Genomic DNA, 15833 nt, shown 5'->3' with positions numbered 1-15833 from the left:
GTCTACGGCCATACCACCCTGAACGCGCCCGATCTCGTCTGATCTCGGAAGCTAAGCAGGGTCGGGCCTGGTTAGTACTTGGATGGGAGACCGCCTGGGAATACCGGGTGCTGTAGGCTTTTTTTGCCTTTGCCCCTTTTGGCCTTTGAAAGGCAGGCCCTTTGCGGCCGCGGGCCCCCATGGGGCGGGCCCCGGGACCCCTCCGCCTCCCCCTCCCCCTCCCCTTCGCCCGCAAGGCTGCCAATTCGCCCGGCCATCGCAGCCCTCAGGCACGCTGCCAACCCACCGGGGGAAACACCCGAGTGGGGATCCCAGGACCCCAGAAGAAGCTAAGATTCACATGAGAGAGGCAGGTCTCGCCTGACAGGCAGCCCAGGCTAGCCTTGCCCTCCAACAACCGGGGCTCCATCGCACCTGGCTGCCTGCCTGGCTCCACAGGCGGGGGTCTGGGAGGAGGACACTCCGGGTCCCGGCACGGGGATGGGGTGGGGGGACAGATCCGCCCACCACCTCCACACAGCCCACCGCTTGGAAGCAGTCCCAGAGGAACCAGGCTCCCACCCGAGCCCTCCACCACGCCCACCTCCCCCACTAGGAGCCCCCACGGGATAGGGTGGTGGTGCCCAGGGGCGTGCCTACGGGCCTGCCTGCCTGCCTTCCTGCCTCCCTGAGTGTGTTAACTTTGGGTGCGTGCATAGGTGAGTAGGCCCGTGTGTGTGTGTGTGTGTGTGTGTGTGTGTGTGTGTGTGTGTGTTCAGGTCGGCCGCATTGTCATCCTGTGTGCCTGTGTAGCCTCATTCCTGCATCATTGAATGTTTTGTGTGTTGGGGGGGGTATCTCACGCACGTGTATGTGTGTGTGTGTGTGTGTGTGTGTGTGTGTTCCTGCGGGCGCACACGCACGCGGGCCTCTGTGCCTGCAGGCACCCTGGCTCGTGCGTGGGTGTCTGTGTGTGTGCGCGTGCGTGCTTGCGTGCGTGCGTGCATGTGCGGGGGCACACATGCCGAGTGTGTTTCCGTGTGGGCGAGCGTGTGTGTGGAGGTCTACGTGTGTGCGTGCATGAGTGTGAGTCCACGTGAAGCGGTGCCCTAGGGGGCTGCGACGTGTCCGTGGGTGTGGCTGCGCGTGTCGCCGGTGGGATGGGATGCCAGAGAGCCACAGTTGGTTGCTTCCCGAGCCCGACCCGAGGGGCCAAGGCCTGGGCGCAGGCCAGTAGAGGAGTCAGTCAGTAGTGCGGTGGCCGAGCAGAGCACCCGGGTCCAAGATGGGCCCGACCTGGAACCTAGTGGTCCCAGGGCAAGAGGAAGTCACAGGTCAGGCGCTGTCCCACTGAGGCGCCGGCGGTGCGGGAATTCTCGGGAATTCTCTGTCTGTCGCGGAAGCAGGTCCCCCAGAGCGGAGGGGTCCGTGCTGGGGTTTGAGAGGCCATCAGACCCCCGGCACACAGTCCGGTCCAGCCGCGCGACCTTCGTCGCGCCCGCTCAGACCCTTGGCTCTTCCTTGATGGAGGCAGCTTTGGATGGGTGCGTGGCCGGGTGGCCGGGTGGCCAGGTGGCAGGAAGAGAATTCTGGCCCCGTGACCCGCCTCTACCCCCAACGTCCACGGAGCTGAGCGACAAAGAGCCCCGTGTTCCAACCTGCCCTGGACATCCTTGCCCGTTTATGTGTGTGTGGCGAGGCTCGGGCTCCGTGTCTGGGTGTGGATGTGTGCACGAGTGTGCGCATGTTTGTGCCTCTGGTTTTGTACGCTCTGGCTTGGCTGTGCGGCCGTCCCTCCTTGCTAGAGCACGGGTGCTCGCTCCATCCAGTGAAGACAGACAGACAGACAGACAGACAGACAGACTTTGTGGCTGCAGGGCCCTGCCCGAGCTGTCTCATCCATTGGCAAGGGAAGATGTAACCGAGGAGTTGGGGCCTAGACACACGCTTCCTTCCTCGTCCGGGACTCTCCAGAGGACAGTCCTCTCCACAGGCAAGGTGGGAGGAGGCCCGCTGGCCGGGTGGGACCGAGGATAGATAGCCCAAGAGACGCCTGGCCCGGACGGGACCCGCCTCTGCCCCCACCGTGCACGCGCAGAGCGCCAAGACCCAAGTTCCAAGTTCGCTGAAACCCATGGGCGCAGGATCATCTTGCGCGCCTTCCAGCGAGACATTCTCCCTTCTCCCGGGCGGGCTGAGCGGGGCGGCTCATCATCGCCGCCGCGGCCCCCGCCGCCGCCGCCGCCGCCGCCGCCGCCGCCCCCGCCGCCCCCGCCGCTTCCCGGGGAGGGAGGCTTCTGCCACGGAGGAATGGATGGACGGGTTCTCCGTGGGGGTGGGGCGGGGGTGGGGGCAGAACCTGGAGCCCACGAGCTGGCATTCCAAGTTCCAGAGAGGGAACCAAGGTCCATCCAGGAGGTAGGGAAGGGTGTGTGAATGGGCGTGCATGTGTGTGTGTGTGCGCGTGTGTGTTTGTGCATGCGTGTGTGTGTGTGTGTGTGTGTGTGTTTGTGTGTGTGTCTGTCTGTCTGTGTCTGTCTGTGTCTCCTGGGGAGAGGAGGAAGAGGAGTAGGAAGGAGCAACGGGGGAGGAGGAGGAGGAGGAGAAGCCGACAGTTCCCCAAGGTGAGAGATGACAGTCGGTGCGAGCACCCCATCCGTCCAGGCACCACCTCGGGGCAGCACCGTCAGGAGGGTGAGCACCCTGTCTGGACGGGTGGATGACCCACCCGAAGGATCCGGCCGCCTTGCCTGCGCCTCCCTGGGCACCTCCCCTCCCCGGGAAGCCAGGAAAGAAAGTGGCAGAGCGCAGCCCGGGCAGGGCCACGAACCCCTCCTGCCACCCTCACCCCCACTCCCCACCCCCCCACCTCCACCTCCCCACCAGGACCCCCAAAGGCACAGAAATGGCCTGCAGGTCAGAGGAGGGCTCCAACCTGCCTGCCCCAAAGACCAGGGGCTGGCTACCTGGCAACGGGTGGGGCGAGTCGCGGAGCCAAGGCAGCCCCTGCCCTGGAAGGAAGAAGGTCCTGAGGCTTCAGCGCCCGCAGCCGTGGAAAGCCGAGCGGGGGAGCGGGAGGTGCGGGCGCGTGCACACCGGACCCGCCCGAGGCCCAGGGAGAGGGAGGAGCAGGCTTGCGGGCGAGCCAAGGTGCCAGGGGCCCGCCGGGTGTGCCCGGTGGGAGAGTGCCGCCGGCCGATGAAGCAGGACCGGGAGAGGAGAAGGTCCCGGGGAAACGCTGGCCACTGCCGGCCCTGGGCCCCCGCTGCGGGCCACGGACCACGGGCCACGGACGCGGGCAGAGGGCTGAGGAGGGCCTCGCTGGCGTGCCGTCGCGTTCAGGGTGGGGCGCGAGCCGGGCTCCGGGGCGGCGGGTGGGTGGGTGAGCTGCTGAGGGCAGCGGCGGAGGTGAGGCTCTTGAGGCTCCGCGGACCGGGCGCCGTCGTCTACGGCCATACCACCCTGAACGCGCCCGATCTCGTCTGATCTCGGAAGCTAAGCAGGGTCGGGCCTGGTTAGTACTTGGATGGGAGACCGCCTGGGAATACCGGGTGCTGTAGGCTTTTTTTGCCTTTGCCCCTTTTGGCCTTTGAAAGGCAGGCCCTTTGCGGCCGCGGGCCCCCATGGGGCGGGCCCCGGGACCCCTCCGCCTCCCCCTCCCCCTCCCCTTCGCCCGCAAGGCTGCCAATTCGCCCGGCCATCGCAGCCCTCAGGCACGCTGCCAACCCACCGGGGGAAACACCCGAGTGGGGATCCCAGGACCCCAGAAGAAGCTAAGATTCACATGAGAGAGGCAGGTCTCGCCTGACAGGCAGCCCAGGCTAGCCTTGCCCTCCAACAACCGGGGCTCCATCGCACCTGGCTGCCTGCCTGGCTCCACAGGCGGGGGTCTGGGAGGAGGACACTCCGGGTCCCGGCACGGGGATGGGGTGGGGGGACAGATCCGCCCACCACCTCCACACAGCCCACCGCTTGGAAGCAGTCCCAGAGGAACCAGGCTCCCACCCGAGCCCTCCACCACGCCCACCTCCCCCACTAGGAGCCCCCACGGGATAGGGTGGTGGTGCCCAGGGGCGTGCCTACGGGCCTGCCTGCCTGCCTTCCTGCCTCCCTGAGTGTGTTAACTTTGGGTGCGTGCATAGGTGAGTAGGCCCGTGTGTGTGTGTGTGTGTGTGTGTGTGTGTGTGTGTGTGTGTTCAGGTCGGCCGCATTGTCATCCTGTGTGCCTGTGTAGCCTCATTCCTGCATCATTGAATGTTTTGTGTGTTGGGGGGGGTATCTCACGCACGTGTATGTGTGTGTGTGTGTGTGTGTGTGTGTGTGTGTGTGTTCCTGCGGGCGCACACGCACGCGGGCCTCTGTGCCTGCAGGCACCCTGGCTCGTGCGTGGGTGTCTGTGTGTGTGCGCGTGCGTGCTTGCGTGCGTGCGTGCGTGTGCGGGGGCACACATGCCGAGTGTGTTTCCGTGTGGGCGAGCGTGTGTGTGGAGGTCTACGTGTGTGCGTGCATGAGTGTGAGTCCACGTGAAGCGGTGCCCTAGGGGGCTGCGACGTGTCCGTGGGTGTGGCTGCGCGTGTCGCCGGTGGGATGGGATGCCAGAGAGCCACAGTTGGTTGCTTCCCGAGCCCGACCCGAGGGGCCAAGGCCTGGGCGCAGGCCAGTAGAGGAGTCAGTCAGTAGTGCGGTGGCCGAGCAGAGCACCCGGGTCCAAGATGGGCCCGACCTGGAACCTAGTGGTCCCAGGGCAAGAGGAAGTCACAGGTCAGGCGCTGTCCCACTGAGGCGCCGGCGGTGCGGGAATTCTCGGGAATTCTCTGTCTATCGCGGAAGCAGGTCCCCCAGAGCGGAGGGGTCCGTGCTGGGGTTTGAGAGGCCATCAGACCCCCGGCACACAGTCCGGTCCAGCCGCGCGACCTTCGTCGCGCCCGCTCAGACCCTTGGCTCTTCCTTGATGGAGGCAGCTTTGGATGGGTGCGTGGCCGGGTGGCCGGGTGGCCAGGTGGCAGGAAGAGAATTCTGGCCCCGTGACCCGCCTCTACCCCCAACGTCCACGGAGCTGAGCGACAAAGAGCCCCGTGTTCCAACCTGCCCTGGACATCCTTGCCCGTTTATGTGTGTGTGGCGAGGCTCGGGCTCCGTGTCTGGGTGTGGATGTGTGCACGAGTGTGCGCATGTTTGTGCCTCTGGTTTTGTACGCTCTGGCTTGGCTGTGCGGCCGTCCCTCCTTGCTAGAGCACGGGTGCTCGCTCCATCCAGTGAAGACAGACAGACAGACAGACAGACAGACAGACTTTGTGGCTGCAGGGCCCTGCCCGAGCTGTCTCATCCATTGGCAAGGGAAGATGTAACCGAGGAGTTGGGGCCTAGACACACGCTTCCTTCCTCGTCCGGGACTCTCCAGAGGACAGTCCTCTCCACAGGCAAGGTGGGAGGAGGCCCGCTGGCCGGGTGGGACCGAGGATAGATAGCCCAAGAGACGCCTGGCCCGGACGGGACCCGCCTCTGCCCCCACCGTGCACGCGCAGAGCGCCAAGACCCAAGTTCCAAGTTCGCTGAAACCCATGGGCGCAGGATCATCTTGCGCGCCTTCCAGCGAGACATTCTCCCTTCTCCCGGGCGGGCTGAGCGGGGCGGCTCATCATCGCCGCCGCGGCCCCCGCCGCCGCCGCCGCCGCCGCCGCCGCCGCCCCCGCCGCCCCCGCCGCTTCCCGGGGAGGGAGGCTTCTGCCACGGAGGAATGGATGGACGGGTTCTCCGTGGGGGTGGGGCGGGGGTGGGAGCAGAACCTGGAGCCCACGAGCTGGCATTCCAAGTTCCAGAGAGGGAACCAAGGTCCATCCAGGAGGTAGGGAAGGGTGTGTGAATGGGCGTGCATGTGTGTGTGTGTGCGCGTGTGTGTTTGTGCATGCGTGTGTGTGTGTGTGTGTGTGTGTTTGTGTGTGTGTCTGTCTGTCTGTGTCTGTCTGTGTCTCCTGGGGAGAGGAGGAAGAGGAGTAGGAAGGAGCAACGGGGGAGGAGGAGGAGGAGGAGAAGCCGACAGTTCCCCAAGGTGAGAGATGACAGTCGGTGCGAGCACCCCATCCGTCCAGGCACCACCTCGGGGCAGCACCGTCAGGAGGGTGAGCACCCTGTCTGGACGGGTGGATGACCCACCCGAAGGATCCGGCCGCCTTGCCTGCGCCTCCCTGGGCACCTCCCCTCCCCGGGAAGCCAGGAAAGAAAGTGGCAGAGCGCAGCCCGGGCAGGGCCACGAACCCCTCCTGCCACCCTCACCCCCACTCCCCACCCCCCCCACCTCCACCTCCCCACCAGGACCCCCAAAGGCACAGAAATGGCCTGCAGGTCAGAGGAGGGCTCCAACCTGCCTGCCCCAAAGACCAGGGGCTGGCTACCTGGCAACGGGTGGGGCGAGTCGCGGAGCCAAGGCAGCCCCTGCCCTGGAAGGAAGAAGGTCCTGAGGCTTCAGCGCCCGCAGCCGTGGAAAGCCGAGCGGGGGAGCGGGAGGTGCGGGCGCGTGCACACCGGACCGGCCCGAGGCCCAGGGAGAGGGAGGAGCAGGCTTGCGGGCGAGCCAAGGTGCCAGGGGCCCGCCGGGTGTGCCCGGTGGGAGAGTGCCGCCGGCCGATGAAGCAGGACCGGGAGAGGAGAAGGTCCCGGGGAAACGCTGGCCACTGCCGGCCCTGGGCCCCCGCTGCGGGCCACGGACCACGGGCCACGGACGCGGGCAGAGGGCTGAGGAGGGCCTCGCTGGCGTGCCGTCGCGTTCAGGGTGGGGCGCGAGCCGGGCTCCGGGGCGGCGGGTGGGTGGGTGAGCTGCTGAGGGCAGCGGCGGAGGTGAGGCTCTTGAGGCTCCGCGGACCGGGCGCCGTCGTCTACGGCCATACCACCCTGAACGCGCCCGATCTCGTCTGATCTCGGAAGCTAAGCAGGGTCGGGCCTGGTTAGTACTTGGATGGGAGACCGCCTGGGAATACCGGGTGCTGTAGGCTTTTTTTGCCTTTGCCCCTTTTGGCCTTTGAAAGGCAGGCCCTTTGCGGCCGCGGGCCCCCATGGGGCGGGCCCCGGGACCCCTCCGCCTCCCCCTCCCCCTCCCCTTCGCCCGCAAGGCTGCCAATTCGCCCGGCCATCGCAGCCCTCAGGCACGCTGCCAACCCACCGGGGGAAACACCCGAGTGGGGATCCCAGGACCCCAGAAGAAGCTAAGATTCACATGAGAGAGGCAGGTCTCGCCTGACAGGCAGCCCAGGCTAGCCTTGCCCTCCAACAACCGGGGCTCCATCGCACCTGGCTGCCTGCCTGGCTCCACAGGCGGGGGTCTGGGAGGAGGACACTCCGGGTCCCGGCACGGGGATGGGGTGGGGGGACAGATCCGCCCACCACCTCCACACAGCCCACCGCTTGGAAGCAGTCCCAGAGGAACCAGGCTCCCACCCGAGCCCTCCACCACGCCCACCTCCCCCACTAGGAGCCCCCACGGGATAGGGTGGTGGTGCCCAGGGGCGTGCCTACGGGCCTGCCTGCCTGCCTTCCTGCCTCCCTGAGTGTGTTAACTTTGGGTGCGTGCATAGGTGAGTAGGCCCGTGTGTGTGTGTGTGTGTGTGTGTGTGTGTGTGTGTGTGTGTGTGTTCAGGTCGGCCGCATTGTCATCCTGTGTGCCTGTGTAGCCTCATTCCTGCATCATTGAATGTTTTGTGTGTTGGGGGGGGGTATCTCACGCACGTGTATGTGTGTGTGTGTGTGTGTGTGTGTTCCTGCGGGCGCACACGCACGCGGGCCTCTGTGCCTGCAGGCACCCTGGCTCGTGCGTGGGTGTCTGTGTGTGTGCGCGTGCGTGCTTGCGTGCGTGCGTGCGTGTGCGGGGGCACACATGCCGAGTGTGTTTCCGTGTGGGCGAGCGTGTGTGTGGAGGTCTACGTGTGTGCGTGCATGAGTGTGAGTCCACGTGAAGCGGTGCCCTAGGGGGCTGCGACGTGTCCGTGGGTGTGGCTGCGCGTGTCACCGGTGGGATGGGATGCCAGAGAGCCACAGTTGGTTGCTTCCCGAGCCCGACCCGAGGGGCCAAGGCCTGGGCGCAGGCCAGTAGAGGAGTCAGTCAGTAGTGCGGTGGCCGAGCAGAGCACCCGGGTCCAAGATGGGCCCGACCTGGAACCTAGTGGTCCCAGGGCAAGAGGAAGTCACAGGTCAGGCGCTGTCCCACTGAGGCGCCGGCGGTGCGGGAATTCTCGGGAATTCTCTGTCTGTCGCGGAAGCAGGTCCCCCAGAGCGGAGGGGTCCGTGCTGGGGTTTGAGAGGCCATCAGACCCCCGGCACACAGTCCGGTCCAGCCGCGCGACCTTCGTCGCGCCCGCTCAGACCCTTGGCTCTTCCTTGATGGAGGCAGCTTTGGATGGGTGCGTGGCCGGGTGGCCGGGTGGCCGGGTGGCAGGAAGAGAATTCTGGCCCCGTGACCCGCCTCTACCCCCAACGTCCACGGAGCTGAGCGACAAAGAGCCCCGTGTTCCAACCTGCCCTGGACATCCTTGCCCGTTTATGTGTGTGTGGCGAGGCTCGGGCTCCGTGTCTGGGTGTGGATGTGTGCACGAGTGTGCGCATGTTTGTGCCTCTGGTTTTGTACGCTCTGGCTTGGCTGTGCGGCCGTCCCTCCTTGCTAGAGCACGGGTGCTCGCTCCATCCAGTGAAGACAGACAGACAGACAGACAGACTTTGTGGCTGCAGGGCCCTGCCCGAGCTGTCTCATCCATTGGCAAGGGAAGATGTAACCGAGGAGTTGGGGCCTAGACACACGCTTCCTTCCTCGTCCGGGACTCTCCAGAGGACAGTCCTCTCCACAGGCAAGGTGGGAGGAGGCCCGCTGGCCGGGTGGGACCGAGGATAGATAGCCCAAGAGACGCCTGGCCCGGACGGGACCCGCCTCTGCCCCCACCGTGCACGCGCAGAGCGCCAAGACCCAAGTTCCAAGTTCGCTGGGACCCATGGGCGCAGGATCATCTTGCTCGCCTTCCAGCGAGACATTCTCCCTTCTCCCGGGCGGGCGGGCTGAGCGGGGCGGCTCATCATCGCCGCCGCGGCCCCCGCCGCCGCCGCCGCCGCCGCCCCCGCCGCCCCCGCCGCTTCCCGGGGAGGGAGGCTTCTGCCACGGAGGAATGGATGGACGGGTTCTCCGTGGGGGTGGGGCGGGGGTGGGGGCAGAACCTGGAGCCCACGAGCTGGCATTCCAAGTTCCAGAGAGGGAACCAAGGTCCATCCAGGAGGTAGGGAAGGGTGTGTGAATGGGCGTGCATGTGTGTGTGTGTGCGCGTGTGTGTTTGTGCATGCGTGTGTGTGTGTGTGTGTGTTTGTGTGTGTGTGTGTCTGTCTGTGTCTGTCTGTGTCTCCTGGGGAGAGGAGGAAGAGGAGTAGGAAGGAGCAACGGGGGAGGAGGAGGAGAAGGAGAAGCCGACAGTTCCCCAAGGTGAGAGATGACAGTCGGTGCGAGCACCCCATCCGTCCAGGCACCACCTCGGGGCAGCACCGTCAGGAGGGTGAGCACCCTGTCTGGACGGGTGGATGACCCACCCGAAGGATCCGGCCGCCTTGCCTGCGCCTCCCTGGGCACCTCCCCTCCCCGGGAAGCCAGGAAAGAAAGTGGCAGAGCGCAGCCCGGGCAGGGCCACGAACCCCTCCTGCCACCCTCACCCCCACTCCCCACCCCCCCACCTCCACCTCCCCACCAGGACCCCCAAAGGCACAGAAATGGCCTGCAGGTCAGAGGAGGGCTCCAACCTGCCTGCCCCAAAGACCAGGGGCTGGCTACCTGGCAACGGGTGGGGCGAGTCGCGGAGCCAAGGCAGCCCCTGCCCTGGAAGGAAGAAGGTCCTGAGGCTTCAGCGCCCGCAGCCGTGGAAAGCCGAGCGGGGGAGCGGGAGGTGCGGGCGCGTGCACACCGGACCGGCCCGAGGCCCAGGGAGAGGGAGGAGCAGGCTTGCGGGCGAGCCAAGGTGCCAGGGGCCCGCCGGGTGTGCCCGGTGGGAGAGTGCCGCCGGCCGATGAAGCAGGACCGGGAGAGGAGAAGGTCCCGGGGAAACGCTGGCCACTGCCGGCCCTGGGCCCCCGCTGCGGGCCACGGACCACGGGCCACGGACGCGGGCAGAGGGCTGAGGAGGGCCTCGCTGGCGTGCCGTCGCGTTCAGGGTGGGGCGCGAGCCGGGCTCCGGGGCGGCGGGTGGGTGGGTGAGCTGCTGAGGGCAGCGGCGGAGGTGAGGCTCTTGAGGCTCCGCGGACCGGGCGCCGTCGTCTACGGCCATACCACCCTGAACGCGCCCGATCTCGTCTGATCTCGGAAGCTAAGCAGGGTCGGGCCTGGTTAGTACTTGGATGGGAGACCGCCTGGGAATACCGGGTGCTGTAGGCTTTTTTTGCCTTTGCCCCTTTTGGCCTTTGAAAGGCAGGCCCTTTGCGGCCGCGGGCCCCCATGGGGCGGGCCCCGGGACCCCTCCGCCTCCCCCTCCCCCTCCCCTTCGCCCGCAAGGCTGCCAATTCGCCCGGCCATCGCAGCCCTCAGGCACGCTGCCAACCCACCGGGGGAAACACCCGAGTGGGGATCCCAGGACCCCAGAAGAAGCTAAGATTCACATGAGAGAGGCAGGTCTCGCCTGACAGGCAGCCCAGGCTAGCCTTGCCCTCCAACAACCGGGGCTCCATCGCACCTGGCTGCCTGCCTGGCTCCACAGGCGGGGGTCTGGGAGGAGGACACTCCGGGTCCCGGCACGGGGATGGGGTGGGGGGACAGATCCGCCCACCACCTCCACACAGCCCACCGCTTGGAAGCAGTCCCAGAGGAACCAGGCTCCCACCCGAGCCCTCCACCACGCCCACCTCCCCCACTAGGAGCCCCCACGGGATAGGGTGGTGGTGCCCAGGGGCGTGCCTACGGGCCTGCCTGCCTGCCTTCCTGCCTCCCTGAGTGTGTTAACTTTGGGTGCGTGCATAGGTGAGTAGGCCCGTGTGTGTGTGTGTGTGTGTGTGTGTGTGTGTGTGTGTGTGTGTTCAGGTCGGCCGCATTGTCATCCTGTGTGCCTGTGTAGCCTCATTCCTGCATCATTGAATGTTTTGTGTGTTGGGGGGGGGTATCTCACGCACGTGTATGTGTGTGTGTGTGTGTGTGTGTGTGTGTGTTCCTGCGGGCGCACACGCACGCGGGCCTCTGTGCCTGCAGGCACCCTGGCTCGTGCGTGGGTGTCTGTGTGTGTGCGCGTGCGTGCTTGCGTGCGTGCGTGCGTGTGCGGGGGCACACATGCCGAGTGTGTTTCCGTGTGGGCGAGCGTGTGTGTGGAGGTCTACGTGTGTGCGTGCATGAGTGTGAGTCCACGTGAAGCGGTGCCCTAGGGGGCTGCGACGTGTCCGTGGGTGTGGCTGCGCGTGTCGCCGGTGGGATGGGATGCCAGAGAGCCACAGTTGGTTGCTTCCCGAGCCCGACCCGAGGGGCCAAGGCCTGGGCGCAGGCCAGTAGAGGAGTCAGTCAGTAGTGCGGTGGCCGAGCAGAGCACCCGGGTCCAAGATGGGCCCGACCTGGAACCTAGTGGTCCCAGGGCAAGAGGAAGTCACAGGTCAGGCGCTGTCCCACTGAGGCGCCGGCGGTGCGGGAATTCTCGGGAATTCTCTGTCTGTCGCGGAAGCAGGTCCCCCAGAGCGGAGGGGTCCGTGCTGGGGTTTGAGAGGCCATCAGACCCCCGGCACACAGTCCGGTCCAGCCGCGCGACCTTCGTCGCGCCCGCTCAGACCCTTGGCTCTTCCTTGATGGAGGCAGCTTTGGATGGGTGCGTGGCCGGGTGGCCGGGTGGCCAGGTGGCAGGAAGAGAATTCTGGCCCCGTGACCCGCCTCTACCCCCAACGTCCACGGAGCTGAGCGACAAAGAGCCCCGTGTTCCAACCTGCCCTGGACATCCTTGCCCGTTTATGTGTGTGTGGCGAGGCTCGGGCTCCGTGTCTGGGTGTGGATGTGTGCACGAGTGTGCGCATGTTTGTGCCTCTGGTTTTGTACGCTCTGGCTTGGCTGTGCGGCCGTCCCTCCTTGCTAGAGCACGGGTGCTCGCTCCATCCAGTGAAGACAGACAGACAGACAGACAGACAGACAGACTTTGTGGCTGCAGGGCCCTGCCCGAGCTGTCTCATCCATTGGCAAGGGAAGATGTAACCGAGGAGTTGGGGCCTAGACACACGCTTCCTTCCTCGTCCGGGACTCTCCAGAGGACAGTCCTCTCCACAGGCAAGGTGGGAGGAGGCCCGCTGGCCGGGTGGGACCGAGGATAGATAGCCCAAGAGACGCCTGGCCCGGACGGGACCCGCCTCTGCCCCCACCGTGCACGCGCAGAGCGCCAAGACCCAAGTTCCAAGTTCGCTGAAACCCATGGGCGCAGGATCATCTTGCGCGCCTTCCAGCGAGACATTCTCCCTTCTCCCGGGCGGGCTGAGCGGGGCGGCTCATCATCATCGCCGCCGCGGCCCCCGCCGCCGCCGCCGCCGCCGCCGCCTCCGCCCCCGCCGCCCCCGCCGCTTCCCGGGGAGGGAGGCTTCTGCCACGGAGGAATGGATGGACGGGTTCTCCGTGGGGGTGGGGCGGGGGTGGGGGCAGAACCTGGAGCCCACGAGCTGGCATTCCAAGTTCCAGAGAGGGAACCAAGGTCCATCCAGGAGGTAGGGAAGGGTGTGTGAATGGGCGTGCATGTGTGTGTGTGTGCGCGTGTGTGTTTGTGCATGCGTGTGTGTGTGTGTGTGTGTGTGTGTTTGTGTGTGTGTCTGTCTGTCTGTGTCTGTCTGTGTCTCCTGGGGAGAGGAGGAAGAGGAGTAGGAAGGAGCAACGGGGGAGGAGGAGGAGGAGGAGAAGCCGACAGTTCCCCAAGGTGAGAGATGACAGTCGGTGCGAGCACCTCATCCGTCCAGGCACCACCTCGGGGCAGCACCGTCAGGAGGGTGAGCACCCTGTCTGGACGGGTGGATGACCCACCCGAAGGATCCGGCCGCCTTGCCTGCGCCTCCCTGGGCACCTCCCCTCCCCGGGAAGCCAGGAAAGAAAGTGGCAGAGCGCAGCCCGGGCAGGGCCACGAACCCCTCCTGCCACCCTCACCCCCACTCCCCACCCCCCCACCTCCACCTCCCCACCAGGACCCCCAAAGGCACAGAAATGGCCTGCAGGTCAGAGGAGGGCTCCAACCTGCCTGCCCCAAAGACCAGGGGCTGGCTACCTGGCAACGGGTGGGGCGAGTCGCGGAGCCAAGGCAGCCCCTGCCCTGGAAGGAAGAAGGTCCTGAGGCTTCAGCGCCCGCAGCCGTGGAAAGCCGAGCGGGGGAGCGGGAGGTGCGGGCGCGTGCACACCGGACCCGCCCGAGGCCCAGGGAGAGGGAGGAGCAGGCTTGCGGGCGAGCCAAGGTGCCAGGGGCCCGCCGGGTGTGCCCGGTGGGAGAGTGCCGCCGGCCGATGAAGCAGGACCGGGAGAGGAGAAGGTCCCGGGGAAACGCTGGCCACTGCCGGCCCTGGGCCCCCGCTGCGGGCCACGGACCACGGGCCACGGACGCGGGCAGAGGGCTGAGGAGGGCCTCGCTGGCGTGCCGTCGCGTTCAGGGTGGGGCGCGAGCCGGGCTCCGGGGCGGCGGGTGGGTGGGTGAGCTGCTGAGGGCAGCGGCGGAGGTGAGGCTCTTGAGGCTCCGCGGACCGGGCGCCGTCGTCTACGGCCATACCACCCTGAACGCGCCCGATCTCGTCTGATCTCGGAAGCTAAGCAGGGTCGGGCCTGGTTAGTACTTGGATGGGAGACCGCCTGGGAATACCGGGTGCTGTAGGCTTTTTTTGCCTTTGCCCCTTTTGGCCTTTGAAAGGCAGGCCCTTTGCGGCCGCGGGCCCCCATGGGGCGGGCCCCGGGACCCCTCCGCCTCCCCCTCCCCCTCCCCTTCGCCCGCAAGGCTGCCAATTCGCCCGGCCATCGCAGCCCTCAGGCACGCTGCCAACCCACCGGGGGAAACACCCGAGTGGGGATCCCAGGACCCCAGAAGAAGCTAAGATTCACATGAGAGAGGCAGGTCTCGCCTGACAGGCAGCCCAGGCTAGCCTTGCCCTCCAACAACCGGGGCTCCATCGCACCTGGCTGCCTGCCTGGCTCCACAGGCGGGGGTCTGGGAGGAGGACACTCCGGGTCCCGGCACGGGGATGGGGTGGGGGGACAGATCCGCCCACCACCTCCACACAGCCCACCGCTTGGAAGCAGTCCCAGAGGAACCAGGCTCCCACCCGAGCCCTCCACCACGCCCACCTCCCCCACTAGGAGCCCCCACGGGATAGGGTGGTGGTGCCCAGGGGCGTGCCTACGGGCCTGCCTGCCTGCCTTCCTGCCTCCCTGAGTGTGTTAACTTTGGGTGCGTGCATAGGTGAGTAGGCCCGTGTGTGTGTGTGTGTGTGTGTGTGTGTGTGTGTGTGTGTGTGTGTTCAGGTCGGCCGCATTGTCATCCTGTGTGCCTGTGTAGCCTCATTCCTGCATCATTGAATGTTTTGTGTGTTGGGGGGGGGTATCTCACGCACGTGTATGTGTGTGTGTGTGTGTGTGTGTGTTCCTGCGGGCGCACACGCACGCGGGCCTCTGTGCCTGCAGGCACCCTGGCTCGTGCGTGGGTGTCTGTGTGTGTGCGCGTGCGTGCTTGCGTGCGTGCGTGCGTGTGCGGGGGCACACATGCCGAGTGTGTTTCCGTGTGGGCGAGCGTGTGTGTGGAGGTCTACGTGTGTGCGTGCATGAGTGTGAGTCCACGTGAAGCGGTGCCCTAGGGGGCTGCGACGTGTCCGTGGGTGTGGCTGCGCGTGTCGCCGGTGGGATGGGATGCCAGAGAGCCACAGTTGGTTGCTTCCCGAGCCCGACCCGAGGGGCCAAGGCCTGGGCGCAGGCCAGTAGAGGAGTCAGTCAGTAGTGCGGTGGCCGAGCAGAGCACCCGGGTCCAAGATGGGCCCGACCTGGAACCTAGTGGTCCCAGGGCAAGAGGAAGTCACAGGTCAGGCGCTGTCCCACTGAGGCGCCGGCGGTGCGGGAATTCTCGGGAATTCTCTGTCTGTCGCGGAAGCAGGTCCCCCAGAGCGGAGGGGTCCGTGCTGGGGTTTGAGAGGCCATCAGACCCCCGGCACACAGTCCGGTCCAGCCGCGCGACCTTCGTCGCGCCCGCTCAGACCCTTGGCTCTTCCTTGATGGAGGCAGCTTTGGATGGGTGCGTGGCCGGGTGGCCGGGTGGCCAGGTGGCAGGAAGAGAATTCTGGCCCCGTGACCCGCCTCTACCCCCAACGTCCACGGAGCTGAGCGACAAAGAGCCCCGTGTTCCAACCTGCCCTGGACATCCTTGCCCGTTTATGTGTGTGTGGCGAGGCTCGGGCTCCGTGTCTGGGTGTGGATGTGTGCACGAGTGTGCGCATGTTTGTGCCTCTGGTTTTGTACGCTCTGGCTTGGCTGTGCGGCCGTCCCTCCTTGCTAGAGCACGGGTGCTCGCTCCATCCAGTGAAGACAGACAGACAGACAGACAGACAGACAGACTTTGTGGCTGCAGGGCCCTGCCCGAGCTGTCTCATCCATTGGCAAGGGAAGATGTAACCGAGGAGTTGGGGCCTAGACACACGCTTCCTTCCTCGTCCGGGACTCTCCAGAGGACAGTCCTCTCCACAGGCAAGGTGGGAGGAGGCCCGCTGGCCGGGTGGGACCGAGGATAGATAGCCCAAGAGACGCCTGGCCCGGACGGGACCCGCCTCTGCCCCCACCGTGCACGCGCAGAGCGCCAAGACCCAAGTTCCAAGTTCGCTGAAACCCATGGGCGCAGGATCATCTTGCGCGCCTTCCAGCGAGACATTCTCCC

The 15833-nt window shown here is 66.5% G+C and overlaps 5 non-coding genes across 5 annotated transcripts; all 5 read left to right on the top strand.

The window, feature by feature from the left end:
* Positions 1 to 119, top strand: LOC143273699 (5S ribosomal RNA). The gene has a single exon (XR_013051887.1). It is a non-coding gene; the product is annotated as a 5S ribosomal RNA (ribosomal RNA).
* A 3304-nt stretch (positions 120 to 3423) lies between these two features.
* Positions 3424 to 3542, top strand: LOC143273698 (5S ribosomal RNA). Its single transcript, XR_013051885.1, has one exon. It is a non-coding gene; the product is annotated as a 5S ribosomal RNA (ribosomal RNA).
* Positions 3543 to 6849: 3307 nt separating this feature from the next.
* Positions 6850 to 6968, top strand: LOC143273697 (5S ribosomal RNA). Its single transcript, XR_013051884.1, has one exon. It is a non-coding gene; the product is annotated as a 5S ribosomal RNA (ribosomal RNA).
* A 3282-nt stretch (positions 6969 to 10250) lies between these two features.
* On the top strand, positions 10251 to 10369 carry LOC143273696 (5S ribosomal RNA). Its single transcript, XR_013051883.1, has one exon. It is a non-coding gene; the product is annotated as a 5S ribosomal RNA (ribosomal RNA).
* A 3308-nt stretch (positions 10370 to 13677) lies between these two features.
* Positions 13678 to 13796, top strand: LOC143273694 (5S ribosomal RNA). The gene has a single exon (XR_013051881.1). It is a non-coding gene; the product is annotated as a 5S ribosomal RNA (ribosomal RNA).
* The last annotated feature ends 2037 nt before the right edge of the window (positions 13797 to 15833 follow it).

The sequence above is a fragment of the Peromyscus maniculatus genome, chromosome 5 (genome assembly GCF_049852395.1).
Source record: "Peromyscus maniculatus bairdii isolate BWxNUB_F1_BW_parent chromosome 5, HU_Pman_BW_mat_3.1, whole genome shotgun sequence".
Lineage (NCBI taxonomy): Eukaryota > Metazoa > Chordata > Mammalia > Rodentia > Cricetidae > Peromyscus > Peromyscus maniculatus.
The sequence above is the reverse complement of the archived record's forward strand: the minus strand, read 5'-3'. Positions and strand labels throughout refer to the sequence as shown.